Source organism: Empidonax traillii, unplaced genomic scaffold (genome assembly GCF_003031625.1).
Source record: "Empidonax traillii isolate 1590-97213 ecotype Southwest subspecies unplaced genomic scaffold, ASM303162v1 scaffold399:size634673, whole genome shotgun sequence".
Taxonomy (NCBI): Eukaryota; Metazoa; Chordata; class Aves; order Passeriformes; family Tyrannidae; genus Empidonax; species Empidonax traillii.
This window is the reverse complement of record NW_020955592.1, coordinates 256,758-270,618: the sequence shown is the minus strand read 5'-3', so window position 1 is coordinate 270,618 and position 13,861 is coordinate 256,758. Positions and strand designations below refer to the sequence as shown.

Genomic DNA, 13,861 nt, shown 5'->3' with positions numbered 1-13,861 from the left:
AAGAATGTCTCCTGTGTTATCAATTCCTCAGTGGGAAACTATATTAAAAACTTGAAAATATAATACTGTATAATTTAGAAACACAATATATAATGTGGGTTGAGAGACAATTACTGTGTTGTATTTCTCTGTATTTTCCATTTTACTGAATACATTTCAGCAACAATTGGGCTTTGGCTGTAATGCTATTTGTGGCAGTTTCATGAAACTGCACAGCAAATTACTGTGGTGTACCAGATAAAATCAACTCCTCACTTCATTCGTGAAAGTCTCATTATGAAAAGTTCTTACTACTGGCTTATGTAGGTAACAGTGGGTTTTGTCCATATTTATACAGTTTTGTTAAATCCCCATTATAAGTTTTAGAGCAGTTTTAAGATAGACATACTTACATATCTAATCTGTCTTTTTTCAGAGTTTTTTCATTTAATTTAATTAATGCACAGACACGTAGAACATGTCTGTGTCTGCTATATCTGCAAAATACTGTTGCCTGGGATGCAAATGTATCTTAAGTCTTAGACAGCTAAGCCTGGCAAGAAATTGAAAGTGTATTGGGTATAACTGTTTAAAAACAGAAATGAGTTTTCTCTGTATCCATCTTGGTATTAGTCTTCCTGTACCTAAGTTGGAAGGTCTTTTCCTGGTTTTGATGACCAGTCTTGGAATGCTAAATGGCTCACACTGACATGTTAGGAAGTTAGGCAAATTGGATTAAAAAAAGGAAGTTTGGGTTGCTGTCAAGTGATGCTTTATCCTAGGAGCTTGGGATCGCATCCTTAGCATGTGTCCCAAAGAGCTAACATTCCACTTGTATGTGGTTTGGGATAAAATGGATTGTAGAAGAGGGGTTAAGGAAGTTAAATGGATCTCTTAAGGGCAAGCAGGCAGATGTGTTGAAGATGTGTAGTAATGGATGGCAGTTTTCTGCTTGGTTGCTGCTTAACACTGTTGCAGGAAAGTCTAGGAGTAAATTATTTTCCCTTACTAGAAAGTTTATGCTGGGCATTCCCAGTGGCATGCTGAAGATGTTTGGGCAGCAGTTCTGACCAGCCCTCTCCATCCTTGGTGTTCATGAGGACATGAGCCCTGCTGATGGGTTTGGGTTAGTGGAGCAGATTTGACTGCTGGGCATTACTGACTTCTGCACACATGTGAGAAGTTGTCTACTCCATCCTTCAGAGACAGTTAGAAACATCTGGAAAGGCTGAAAAGTGTTCTTGGTGCTCCCTTCTGAGCAAGGCAGAAGTTTTGGAGTCAAAGAGGTGGGACACAGTTTTGACATGCAAGATGTTATTTACATCTGGGCAAAGGTCCAATATTTGGTTTTGGTGATGGAGTTGAACATGACTTGACTGAAGTGGGCAAACCAGATATAGGAGGTTGCTAATGACTGCAAGTAGCTCAGGAGAAGGGATGCTGAAATGGGAGTCCATATTTATTCTATGATATGTATCCCAGAAATTTATTTCTTGTTCCTGTCTGCTTATACAGATTTCACTCCTCCTCCCTCTGCCCATTCATTGGTGGCTGAGACTTGCTCTCAGGAGTGCCTGTATCTTCTATCATATAAAGAAGAAATATAAGAGGACTCCTGACCAAATATGACCTTGGTGAATGGGGTTCCTTATTGTCATCTTCAGTTAAGACTTTATATGTTCCCACGTGTGTTCCTTCAGGTTTCACTACTGGATCAACGTCCCGATGGCGTTTTAATTAAGACTAACAAGGAACTGGTCTGTCCAGATTCTCCAGTCTCATCAGGAAAGCTTTAAGAGACTTTCTCTGGAAAACTTCCACGTGACCTGGATCTCAAACACACTGTGGAAGTGTGTTCTCCAGCAGTAAAGCAAAATACATGCACAGAAGTCTCTTGCTGGCCATGGGTCTGAAGTTTCTCTGTCTCTGTAGTCAACAGGAAATTTTGGATACAAAAAATGTGATTATTTACAGAGAGATTCTATGTTGAGGGGTGTGTATTTATGTTTAAAAGATATTCCTATCTGTCTTCCTGGTAGGAGTGGGATGGAGGTGCAGCCCCTCTGTGCCCCAGACTGCTAAAGGGTTCATGGGCAGTGTACCCTCTTTCTGTACTTTTCCAAACTCAGCAAATGAAGTTTTAAGACAACTGCCATACAACTTCTGCTTTCCACCTAACCCAAATTTTATATCATAAAATCAAAATTGATCTGATCTTAGGAATTAATTTTAATTTAGAATGGGTTAAAGTGGATTTTGCTGCCACCTTTATTTATATAATATAAAATCAGTGTAGTTCTAGTAATGCTTGTAAATAATTTCCCCTATTACGTAAACAGCTCACTTTCCTGGTGATACTGACAGTGTCATGAAACCAAGCCTGAATGGTAAGGGAAAGTTTGTCTTGCACTATAAATTTCAATTCTTCTTGCTGCTCAAAGTATGTTTTCATGCTTTCCAAGGAATATTGGAGAGCAGTGTTGCCTTTTTCTTTTAGAAGCTGTTGGGTTTAATTAATATTAATATTTTTTTGAGCATTAGATAGAGTTTGACTATTCATTGTATGGAAATACATGCTCATTGTTATTTTTCTTCATATGGAATTCAAAGTAGCTTAAAATTATTTTTAATATTTATATATTTATTTATTTATTTTTAATATTTATATATTTATTACTTAGCCGTTTCTTTATTGTTGCTTTTTCTCCTCCATAAGGACAGCCCTTTTTCAATTTTTATAAACTACGGCATCATAGATGACATATCTTCATGTGTAAGTTTAGTTCAGGAAGCGGGTATATTTTTGTAAGAAGAAGGGGAGAGGCAAAAAAGGGGTTAACATCAATTTTCGTGACATTTTCCATTATTTTATTCTACCAAAATGATTTTGTATAAAGCACATATTAAGCCATCGCAGATACGTTGTTCCATTCTACTTTATTCCCTTTTTTCCTCTTCCACGGTTTCAGTACAATACACATACATATTTCCAGTAATGAAATTTTAAATGCGGAACCTATCTCAAGTTGTTGATCACAAAACAGCAAACGGGCTTTTCCTCTCTTACTCAAAAAACTCTTCTAGCTAATTTCCCTTGTGTGTGTTGTGAATCCCCAGCAGGGCATAAATGTGTATGGCCACATTGAAGGATAAATTAAGAACTGCAGATAATACCAGTCTAAGCCTGCCCAGTTTGTACAGCTCCTTATTCCTCCAGTAAACCTTGGGAAAGATTTTATTTACTTGCTAGGAAATCCAGGAAGTGTAATTAAATGGCAATTAAAGCATAGAAGTTATTTCATGGCGCTATCGCCTTGTTTGAACTCAGTGAGTTTCTTTAAGAAAATACTGAAATACTGTGCTCGAGTGAGCTGCTACTGCAAATGAGACAGGAATAAAAATTACTCCGGCTGGCCAAGGGAGGGATGCAGTTGGTCGAAAACTTGTGTGGTTTTGTAGGAATACTGGAGCAGATGAATGCGGACACTCAAAACACCGTCGTTGGAGGGGTGGTGTGTAGGGTCCCAGGTTGAAGCTACTGTGAACAGAATTATAAATAGCAAATATGGCAGAGCCATTAATTTGTGAACATAATTTATGTTTTGGAAAATAAAAACAAAAGCTAAAGTTTAAATGAGATTTGTCCTTGAATCAGTAATAGCATTCAAATGGAAATCCTAGCAATGTGAGGTTGCTCTATGGAGCATAAGAGGAGCTCCAATGAATAATTAAACAAGTGATAGCTAATAAAATATACAGCACATTGCTTCAAACTTAGAAATTGTAACTCTGCCTAAGGGATGAATGTTTTTCATTACTTTTTAATTGTTGCCAGTGTTGACCTTCAAGGTCTTTTTCTGGCATATAATTTGTTATGGTAAGGATGAGATCATTAAGTATTTTAGCACAAGCCGCATGATGCAAATAGTTTCCTAATATTATAGAATGCTGATGTGGTGAGGGTTTATTTTCTCAGGAATTTGTTCTCCATATTTAGTGATATTTGGATCATATCTTAAAAGAGCAATTCTTTTATAACCTGCAGGACAGTGGTTGTAGGTAGTACAGTAGCAAACATCAGCAGTTTCTGTGGTGAGATTTTTGGGACGGATTTTGAATTGTAATAAAAAGGTATTACTGTAAAGAGTCAGCATGTTTTTTTGGCTCCTAATGATATTTGTATATTCCAGTAACAAATAGTGATTCTTGTCCTTTGCTGGATTCATGAAAGCATCCACATAGCAGCCTGAAGGTTTTCCCCACACTGAAGTGAACCCTTGTAGTTCCAGGGTCTGAGGACCCAGGGTTCATGTGCAAGGAATTAAGTGTTACTAATTTTTGCTAGTTTTGTAGTGTAGCTCTGTTTATACTATTTTAGTGTTTGCCTAGGTAGGCACTAAAAATATGTATTGGGTAAACATCAAATGCTATCAGATTTATGCTGACAAATTTTAGTTTAAATTCTCTACAAGTGAATGCTTAGCATTAAACTTTTTTTTTTTTTTTTTTTTTTTTTTTTTTTTTTTTTTTTTTTTTTTTTTTTTTTTTTTTTTTTTTTTTTGGCAGAAATGCCTGCTTAGAGCGAAATGGCGGTGGGGAGGAGCAAGGCAGCATATAATCTCTTTTCTATAAGTTTGCTTGCTGATATTATTTTTCTAACCTAAGATGCTTGGAACAAACTGAAGCAGTTGTTTGCTCAAATGCTTGTTGATAGAAACGTTTATTGGTTGCGCAGTCACAGACGGAAGATGAACAGAACTATTGTCTTGTGTTCATCAAAGCTATGGGAAGTCACTTGCAGGAAGTCTATAAATAATTCTTAGTGTATAATTTACCTTGATACTCCTTAGAATCTGAAGAGAAAAGCCTGGTGATGTGTGGGACTGAGGCAGAGGGCTCCAGCTTGCAGGTCATCCATCTGCTGGCAGCTCCCTGCAGAAAGGACTCTCAGGTCCAGCCAGCCTGTTCCTAAGGAAGGGGTGGAAGGAGGAGAGGAAGGGCCGCCAGCAGAGCCTGTACTTTGATGGATAGATAAGGGTGACCAGTGTGAGCTGCCTGTACTGCAGGGAGAGCACAGGAGCGGGCTGTGGGACAGGGCGGCGAGGTGAGAGGGCCCAGCCAAACATGAGTCCCTACGGAGGGGAGCAGGGTTGGCCTGAGCTTTCAGGGCAGGAAGAGGGCTAAAAGTCGGGAACAGAGCCTGCTCCCTCTCAGCCCTGTCCCTGTGCCCACCCTGTGCCGGGGGCTCACTGGGAAGTCGTCAGCTTTCCTCTGTGCCAGAAATGGGGCAAAGAGGGGTCCCAGCTCTGTGCTCAGGTGGGAGCTGCGCATTATCTTTCAGTTGCAGCCACAGGTTGTTCCAACCTCAGGTTTCCCTGCAGGAAATGCGCTGCCATGGTTTGAGGTGATTGCTCTTGGCTGGCCTTTTCCTGTGCTGGCTTTCATGTTTGTGCCCTTCTAAATCAAGGAAGAGCCCCAGCAGGACCACCTAGCCCAACTCATCCCTTTTTCTGTTTAGCCTCATGTTGCCCCATATTGAGATGCATGAGTAACTGTTTTATGGAAATTATTTGTATTTTTGAAATCTTTCACTTCATTTAGATCATAATAGTTTGTCCTTTGCTAATCTGCAGACCCAGTAATTTTCATATGAAAATATTTTTCCTCTACTCTTTGGTGATTGAAAATCCTGCATGTAATTTTCTGTCTTCTTGTGCAGAGATCCTAGAATCAGATCTGTCACTAAGACTTGTGATTAAGCCCAGTGCCCTGTTTCCAAATCAATAAGGTTGGGATGTTTTTCCCCAAAAACTAATTCCAGAGAACAGTCCAATAAACATAAGCAGATACAGAGGTCTTCTGATGACCATCAAACACATTCTAGCATTATGGTTGCAGAGATAATGAGCTAACTAAGGTGTCTGAGTAGTGAAGGGAGTGGTGGAGCTATGATGGTGTGGTGATCTCTGGAGTGACCTGGGTAGTCATCGGTACAGCTGTGACATGCACAGATGCACATAATTTGCACTGAGCACTGTGATCATGGAAAAGTGAGGCACCCAAATTGGCCAGTGATTTCCCTTGCAGTGAGACTTTTTTGCTTACCCGAGGTTTGAAGTACCAACTCCCAGTCCTTTTTCATTCACCTTCACTTTTCAGAGCAAAAGCTTAGTTAGTGGATGTAGAGGACAAGAAGCACATTAAATGAAGGTAGACTTTTCCAGTGCTCAGAGGTGTACAGCAGTGATATAAGTTGATCTAAACATGTAAACTGTGCTGTTTAGTTACTTTTGGCTTACTTTCAGTGATTTCCCACTTACATGTGTCTCAGAAAGGTTAAGGAGATATTTGTCTAACTTTTTCCTGATCAGAGTGAAGACTAGAAGCCATAGGATTGTCAAAGTTATTGACAGCATTAGAAGAGGAGGTACTACTGATCAAAATGAGCCTACTTTATTCTGTCTCCTGACAAAGGAGAGATTAACACTTACAACAATGTCAGTGTGTTGCATCGGCTTAAAAGGGAAGGCCGTTTAGCCATGGAAATACATTGTGTGTATTGGAGGCCATACAGCCTCCCTGCTGCTCTAAAGATGTCCTATCTCCCCCGGGACTGGAGATAGGAAAAACTGGGTGAGGGAGGTGCCTCTGGACTCTAGACCCTCTTCCTCTAGGTTGTTTGGAAAGGAAACCAACTCAAAGGGTTGTGTTGGAGCTTAATAATTGGTTCCAGTGGACCTTTTCTAGTGCCATCAGTACTGCAGCATCAGTGAAAAAGCAGAGATGCAAAGCAGTGATGAAATAGCATTAACAACTGGCTGTGGCTTAGAGCTGCCGGGTTATTCAACAGACCATCCATCTTCCTTCATGCATTTTTGACTTAGCAAGTGGCTACGGTAGAGGGCAAGAGTGAGAACTGAGAAGTAATAAGCCTTGAAGACTTACATTACAGTTTCTTGGTGTATGTTACTTGTCATACCTTCCAAGGGTTTTCATGTTGTTGTTGTTATTTGTGTTGTTAGCATCCGTGATCTAAATGTGATATGTGTTGTTAAATTCAAACAAGGATGTCTGAGCCCATCAGAAAATGTTCTTTTTGGACCATTCACCTCAAAAAAAGTAAAATGCTGACTATAAAGAATCTGGTGATTTTGAACCCAAATGAATCAGGTATTTTAATAACATATTCTGGAAACATACTTTCTTGAGTCAAGTAGGGAAGGTGCTGCTTGATGCAGCATGCATAATGGGGAAGAGCTGAAGGAGCTATCAGGAATGCAGTCTCAGAGCTTGAGCAAAATTAAGCATCATCTAACCAAGTTATACACCCTGCAAAACAGTAGATTAGAAATGATAATTATTATCAAAGCTCTTTGTGGATTAAAAATAGTATTAACTCCTTAAGAGGAAGCATTGTTAATCAACTTGTACTTCAACAGGGAATTCGAAAGCACTGGCAGATAGTTCATTTTATTTCATGCAGGAAATATGCTACTGCAAAAATCCAGGAGTATAAAACAATGATTTGATATAGATTCCTACGTGGTAGAGAATTTAGATGCCTCTATTTGTTGCTTAACTTGAAGCACACTTCATAACAATTAACTTCATGTTGTTCCTCAGTTTATTCAGAGGTGAAACTAAAAAACACTTTAAAAAATCAACCCTAAAATGCCATAAATGACACATGAGATCTGAGACACCTCCAGAAAATAGTCAGCTGTTTTTAAAGTGTCCCATTGATGTGTAAAATATTCCCTTTACTTGTGATGTTATTCTCTTAGCCCATTGACCATCCCTACTGTTCATGCATTTATTTCTCAAGCGCTGCAAAGAATGTTGCTAAATCAGAACTGTGATTTAGCACACTGCAATTAATTTGTATTATGGTTTTCATACGAAGGGAAAAAATTGCCGATTGTGTGTTTACTGGCCTGTTAAACAGTGTCTGGTTTACTAAATACAATTTTCTTTGCCTGTGGTGTTGTAGGAGAGTTATCACTTGAATTTGTCTTGCAACCTTTGTACCCTCTTCTCCCCGACATTCTTTTAATGGTAGCCCGACTTAATTTGTAGCTGCAGTCTAATGAGTCTGTTTTAGAGGATGTAACAATGATGACCTTTTACCGGTTTTTGCAAATAGTTTATTATTTGTGCTTACAAATTGAAACGAACTCTGCTATTGTTTACTTACATGCGTATGTTTCTATACATATCTAACCAGTGTCTGTGTGTGTATATGTACGTATATGTACTGCAGCCTTTAGAATTTTTTTTCAACAGCTAGAATTACATATATTTTTTTCCCAGTTTATGTAATCCAATAGCTCTTTATTCTAATAAATCACAGACAAAATACTGTGTGACAAGGGAGGGAACTGCTGCCTCTTTGGAGTGCGTGGTGCATGTGTCTGAATTCCTTTGGCATCAGAGTAGCCCATACAGCAAAAGCTTCACGTTGTCTCTGGTTCCCAGCTGAAGCAATTTCTTACATTCCCCTTATTTTGAGCTTTGGGTATTTGTACAAGATGAATGCTTTTTTATCCCCTGATGTTTTTATATCTGTAAAGTGGGTGTAGGGAGAGCAAATGCCTGAAGTATCAGGAACTGAAACGGGATGTCTCAAGGCTGGCTTAAGGCCAAGATGAAATGCATCTCTCTTGGCAGCAGGGGTGCTTGAGACAGCCCTGTGATACTGGATAACTTATTTTTTTTAATCGGTTAGTCCCATCCCTACCTCAGCTGACCTCCTTTGTTGGGCAGCGGGCAGGTCTGTGCTCGGCTCTCAGGGCCTCACATGTCCCTCCTGGTGTGAGGGCAGGAGGAGAGGAGGTGCACGGAGTGAGCAATGCTTTTGGCGTGTTTGATGTTGTGTCTGTGATTCTCTTAGAAGATGGCCTGTGTACCTGAGGAGGGGCCAGCCAACGCTTGGCCCAGGGAAGCCGTGTGCCAGCGAAGGACAGAGCAAAGCCTGCTGTCGCCCCCCACCTTCCTTGGTGTGCTGGCTGGAAATGGAACCCGCTGGGTTTGAGGTGACTGCCCTGTTGGGGGCATCCTGGGGATGACCATGTTCCCCCATGTTACTGTGCTGTCTGTCACCTGCATCCCTGTCGGGCACTGCTGAGTCCTGCCGAGCTCCATGCCCAGCCGGCTCGGGTGTTTCGGTGTCAGTGACAGGCAGCAGCTGTTGGTGTGTCTCACCCCTGCTTGGGATGAGTGTCTGCTCTGCTTGGTCAGGAATGCATTTATAGCATGTTTTGCTTTCTGTGCCAGAGACAATCAGTGAGGAATATGGTTCAGGTCAGTATTTTCATAGGGACCTTTCCAGAGAAACGCAACATATGGCTGCTGGCCCAGGGGAGCTGTGCAGCCCCTGTGAGCCCTGCAGCTGCAAGGAGCTGTGACAGGCCCAGGAAGATACTTCTCTGAAAATTTTGATGAGGCAGAAAGGAGAAGGAAGGATTAGTGTCAATAAGTGACTGTAAACATTTTCCAAGGTTCCCCCTGCCAGCAGTAGAGCTGAGTGTCTGGCCTGTGTGCTTGGCACCCTTGCTTCTCCAAGCTTTGAAAATGTTGCTGGAAGTTGATGCTTCCACTGCTGATTTTATTTTTTTCTTTTTCTTCCTTTTTTTTTTTCTTTTTTTATACCTTCCTTCCCTTCCCTTCCCCCCGCCCCTCTCCATTTTATACTTCTGCATAGGGATGCTGGCAGGAAGTGAGGTTCAGGTGAAAGCAGGAAAGTGCCAACACAGATCTTCTAGAGAGAAGGGCTGAGGTGCATGGGAAGGCAGTAGGGTCCTCATCATCAGCAAATCCAGAGGTTCTTGGCAGCTGTCTGTTTCTGCTCTCACTGCTTGCTGGCAGGAGCATGATCATCCAGCCCTTAATTACTATGCGAGTTTCACCTTTCAGTTGTAAAGGAAAAGACTGTGGTTTTAATGCCAGAAAAAAAAAAATTAGGGCAATCAGGATATTAATGAACTATTGCATTAAAATGTTGATAACTTACTGATTTTAAGTAAGTTTTTGAATACTTCAGAATAACTGCTGCAGTCTCAGTGCAACATAGTCATGCCACATGATGGAACAAATGAGGGAGGGAACCTAGTGAGTATATTTAACCAAAATTTTTTTACTTATAGCGCTTGGTTGCCTAGGGTGAAATCAATGGCATTTCATAAAATACCTAACTGAAATAATTAGTAGTGCAGTTAGAAGTTTCAGTGTCTTCAAAAACATTTCTCATTGTTTTATAATAATGTGTGTAGAATAATACTACAACAGTCGTATAATAGCAAAATACATATAATTGTTTAATTGTCTAATTGTATAATATGTGCAAGAGGCGTTGTTATTTAAGTTTTTCCAGCTCCTATTTTTTAAAAAATGAACTGTAGCATTCTACCTTTATGGAATTCTGCAAACAAAGAATGCAGGATTAAAGAAACTTTTTTCTTTTCCATGAAGTTTTCAAACATAATAAGTATAAGTAAAAGATTCCATGTTTCAGACATAGTATCTATAAGTGGAATTTTTTTAATAAGTAAGAACCTACTTTCATTTGACTGAACAGAAACATTCTGGTTTGTTTAAAGAAACGTTTCACTTTTATTTAATTGACAAAAGACTAAGTAGAAAGAGAGGTGCTTAACCTGGGGCAGGATAATCAAAATTGAGTGCTGGTAAGATTAAGTGTGTGCTTTGTAGGTCATTTGTTTGTATAAACAAGAATCTGTTGCTATAGCTGATGGGATTTGAAAGAATCTTAAACCTTGAGAAGTCCAACAGGAGTGAAAAAACGAGGTTGATTTCATGCATTTCTATGGTTTGATGTGCAGTTCCTTTCTCAAAGCTACCCAGGTCAGTTCTCTGGCAGCCTGATGGGAGGTATGGTGAAGTCAACTGGAAGTAGGCTGTTAACTTTTAGTATGTTTTGGATCAGAGCTCTGGTGAATTCCTTTGTTCCTTGTAGGAGACACTTCAGCACTGTGTCAGAATAATTTACAAAAAAAAAAAAAAAAAAAAAAAAAAAAAAAAAAAAAAAAAAAAAAAAAAAAAAAAAAAAAAAAAAAAAAAAAAAAAAAAAAAAAAAAAAGGAGGGGTGGAAGAAGAAACTTTGCAAGGTTTATTTTTTTTTTTTTTTTTAATTTAAGCAGTGAGGGAAATTTGTAATTGGACATGCTTATCAAAATATGTAAAAATGGTGCCTAGAAATGTGTTCTTATCTCATGTAATTGCTCTGTAATTGTTGGGGAGGGGAATCAGATTAGGAAGGCTAAGTATTTCCAATGCTGAAGTTAATGTATTTTTGCAAATAGTGACTTAAGTCTGCATTCCTTGAAGTCAGTGGGAGTTGGGGTGTTTTGCAGAACTGGTGCTAGTATTTGCAAGTTCTCAGCTTTATGTAAGGAGATTTGTGGGTTTTTTTTTAAAGGAATAATAAAAACTTTTAATCAAAGGATTCATTTATGTTTAAAATATTTTTTGAAGTAGGAAGTGTTAATCTTGAAGACAAGATCTTGTTAATCTTGTCGCTTAGCACTGTATGTGATGCTTCTCTGTCCCCTTGCTGCTGGGTGACTGCAGCCGTTCTAATATCCATGTAGTCTGTGAGATACTGCTGTCCTGAGTCCTACAGTCTGCTTTGAAAGTCCATGAGAGTTCTTGAGCAAGAGGAAATCTTACCAGTTCTGTGAATGCAGAAATGGAGATGTGGTTTTCCTAAAACCATCCAAGGGTGACCTGTATGTTGGGGACAGAAACTGACCCATCATCCTACTCTGGCACCTGGCCCCCTGCTGTTCCCATCAGCGTCACCCATGACTGGTGGGCACCTGCCGGCTGATCCGCCCACCCGCCCCAGGAATGGGAAGGGTGCCCCTGTGTCCTGCTCTGGTCTATGCCTGTCTCAGGAGGGTACATAGCAGCCAGGCTAAGAAGCAAATGTCTTTTGTCATTTGTTCAGAAATCCTGTTTGGAGGAAAGCGGTGCTTGCGCTTCTTTATTCCTCTTAGGGATTGTTTGTTCTGAAATATTTCTGTATTTTTGTTGTCCCCTTGTGCGGTCTGGGAAGGAATTGGCCACGTAATGTGCAGAATTTATGCTCTGTATCGAAGCAGTTTTACTGTTGGCATACTTGACTTTTTGTGTGAAAAGGAAGCATGCTTATTCTGCACTTGCCAAAAATCAAATACTTGTTACAGCAAGATGCATGTCAAACAGGGATTTTCATATCTTTGCAACCTTTACTGGTATCTTTTAGAACTGAGATCTAATGTGGGACATTTAGTAAGACGCAAAGGTCATTTAAACAAGGCTGTTGCTGACTTGCAGTACTCACTCTGGGCAATTTTACGTTCTTAGCTGGGGGGGTGGGGTGGGGGCGGTGATGGGGAAGACTGTCAGGAACTTGAAAATCGGTATTTCCAGCCCTTCCAGGACTGGAAGCAAAAGATGTCTGTTTTATGAAAGCTAAAAATCCCTCAATTCTCTTCTGTTTAAGCCAAAATTTCATTTTTAGACTAGAGAGACTTCAAGATAGCAAAGTTTAAAGATTGAATACTATTAAATTCAGAGGTAAAAAAAGCATTTAATTTTTGGAAATCGGGCACGGAAGCCAGAGAATCTGATAAAAATGCTTAAGTTTGGAAAAAAGAAAACCCTGTTCTGAAAGGAGGATTTTTTTTTTTTTATAGTGTCATGAAGCTTATAGGGATATTTAGAATATCTCCAGACATAATATGGGCAGGGTAGGAGTGGAATAGTCAGAAATTCTCAGAAAGTTTCAAGGCTACATAATAAAACAAAGGCAGGTCACATGGATGTTCACTTCTTGTAGGTGGAAGCAGTGTTCCTTTTATTTTTGTTTCAATAGTGGAAGGAGCATTCAGACTGTACTAATTTATAATCATTGATCCTTAACTCTCATCCATATTCTTTGTATTTACACATGCGTTCTCCCTCATAATGCAGCATAGTTATTTTCTTTGTCCCTTAATGACTTGTTTCCTCTTCAAGTCATGCTTTCATTCACTTCCTTTTGGCTCTTTCTATTAACTCTAGCCTATTCTAATTCCCTCTTGTTGCTGCTTTTTACCCTGTCTTTCCTCTTCTCCCCAGCTCTTAATTCCTTCCCATCTTTCTGTTCCTCCTTCCTTCCTGCCTCCTGCCTCTGGCTTGGATGGTTTTGAGTGACCAAGATGTGGGAATATTGCGCGACGCGTGTGGAATAGAGCAGTGCACTGAGAAAGTTGTCCTCAGGAGTCAGTGCTCCTTTCAGATTTCAAACAAGTACTGTTACAGACTAGGAAGCCTTAGGAATGAGCCCTCGTAAGACAGGGTTCCCCGGGGCACAGTCCTGTTGAAGCCCTTCTGCAGAAGTGAGTGCTGGCATCTCTACAGCTGTAGAAGTCATGAAGCAGTAATGTGCGCTCGTGCCGCGAGGAAACAGAAATATGGACCAAACTGCTTAACCCAGCACCTTATACTTCTGCTGGAATAACTTGATTTAGTAAGTTAAAATGTCAGTGCTGTGGCTGTAGCACTGCTATTTCCTTTCTCTGCTTTCTTGACGACGGTACTACGGGGTTTTTAAAAACATCCACCGAAAGAGGAAAAGATCACGAAAAACATGCTCTTAATAGCACGCAGTTTTTAATATTCCTGGGATCTGTTTTGAAGGGTACATTTGACAGAGAGAAACCCAGCAGCCCCACACTGAATCCTTTGTCCTTCCTGCGGGGTGAAACAGTAGATAGCTTACTGTAAGTGTGGCTGCCTGCCAACCCGTGGCGCAGATTCTTTTTTTAATACTGTAAACTGGCAAGAAATCAAGAATTGCCGTTCTTCCTTTTATTTACTTTCCCTTCTGTATTAAAGAGCT

General features: G+C 40.0%; 1 protein-coding gene across 4 annotated transcripts in view; it reads left to right on the top strand.

Annotated features, from left to right (window-relative positions):
- The window catches only part of NR3C2 (nuclear receptor subfamily 3 group C member 2), a 205,124-nt gene that overhangs the window by 24,268 nt on the left and 166,995 nt on the right, over positions 1 to 13,861 (top strand). The window lies entirely within an intron of this gene.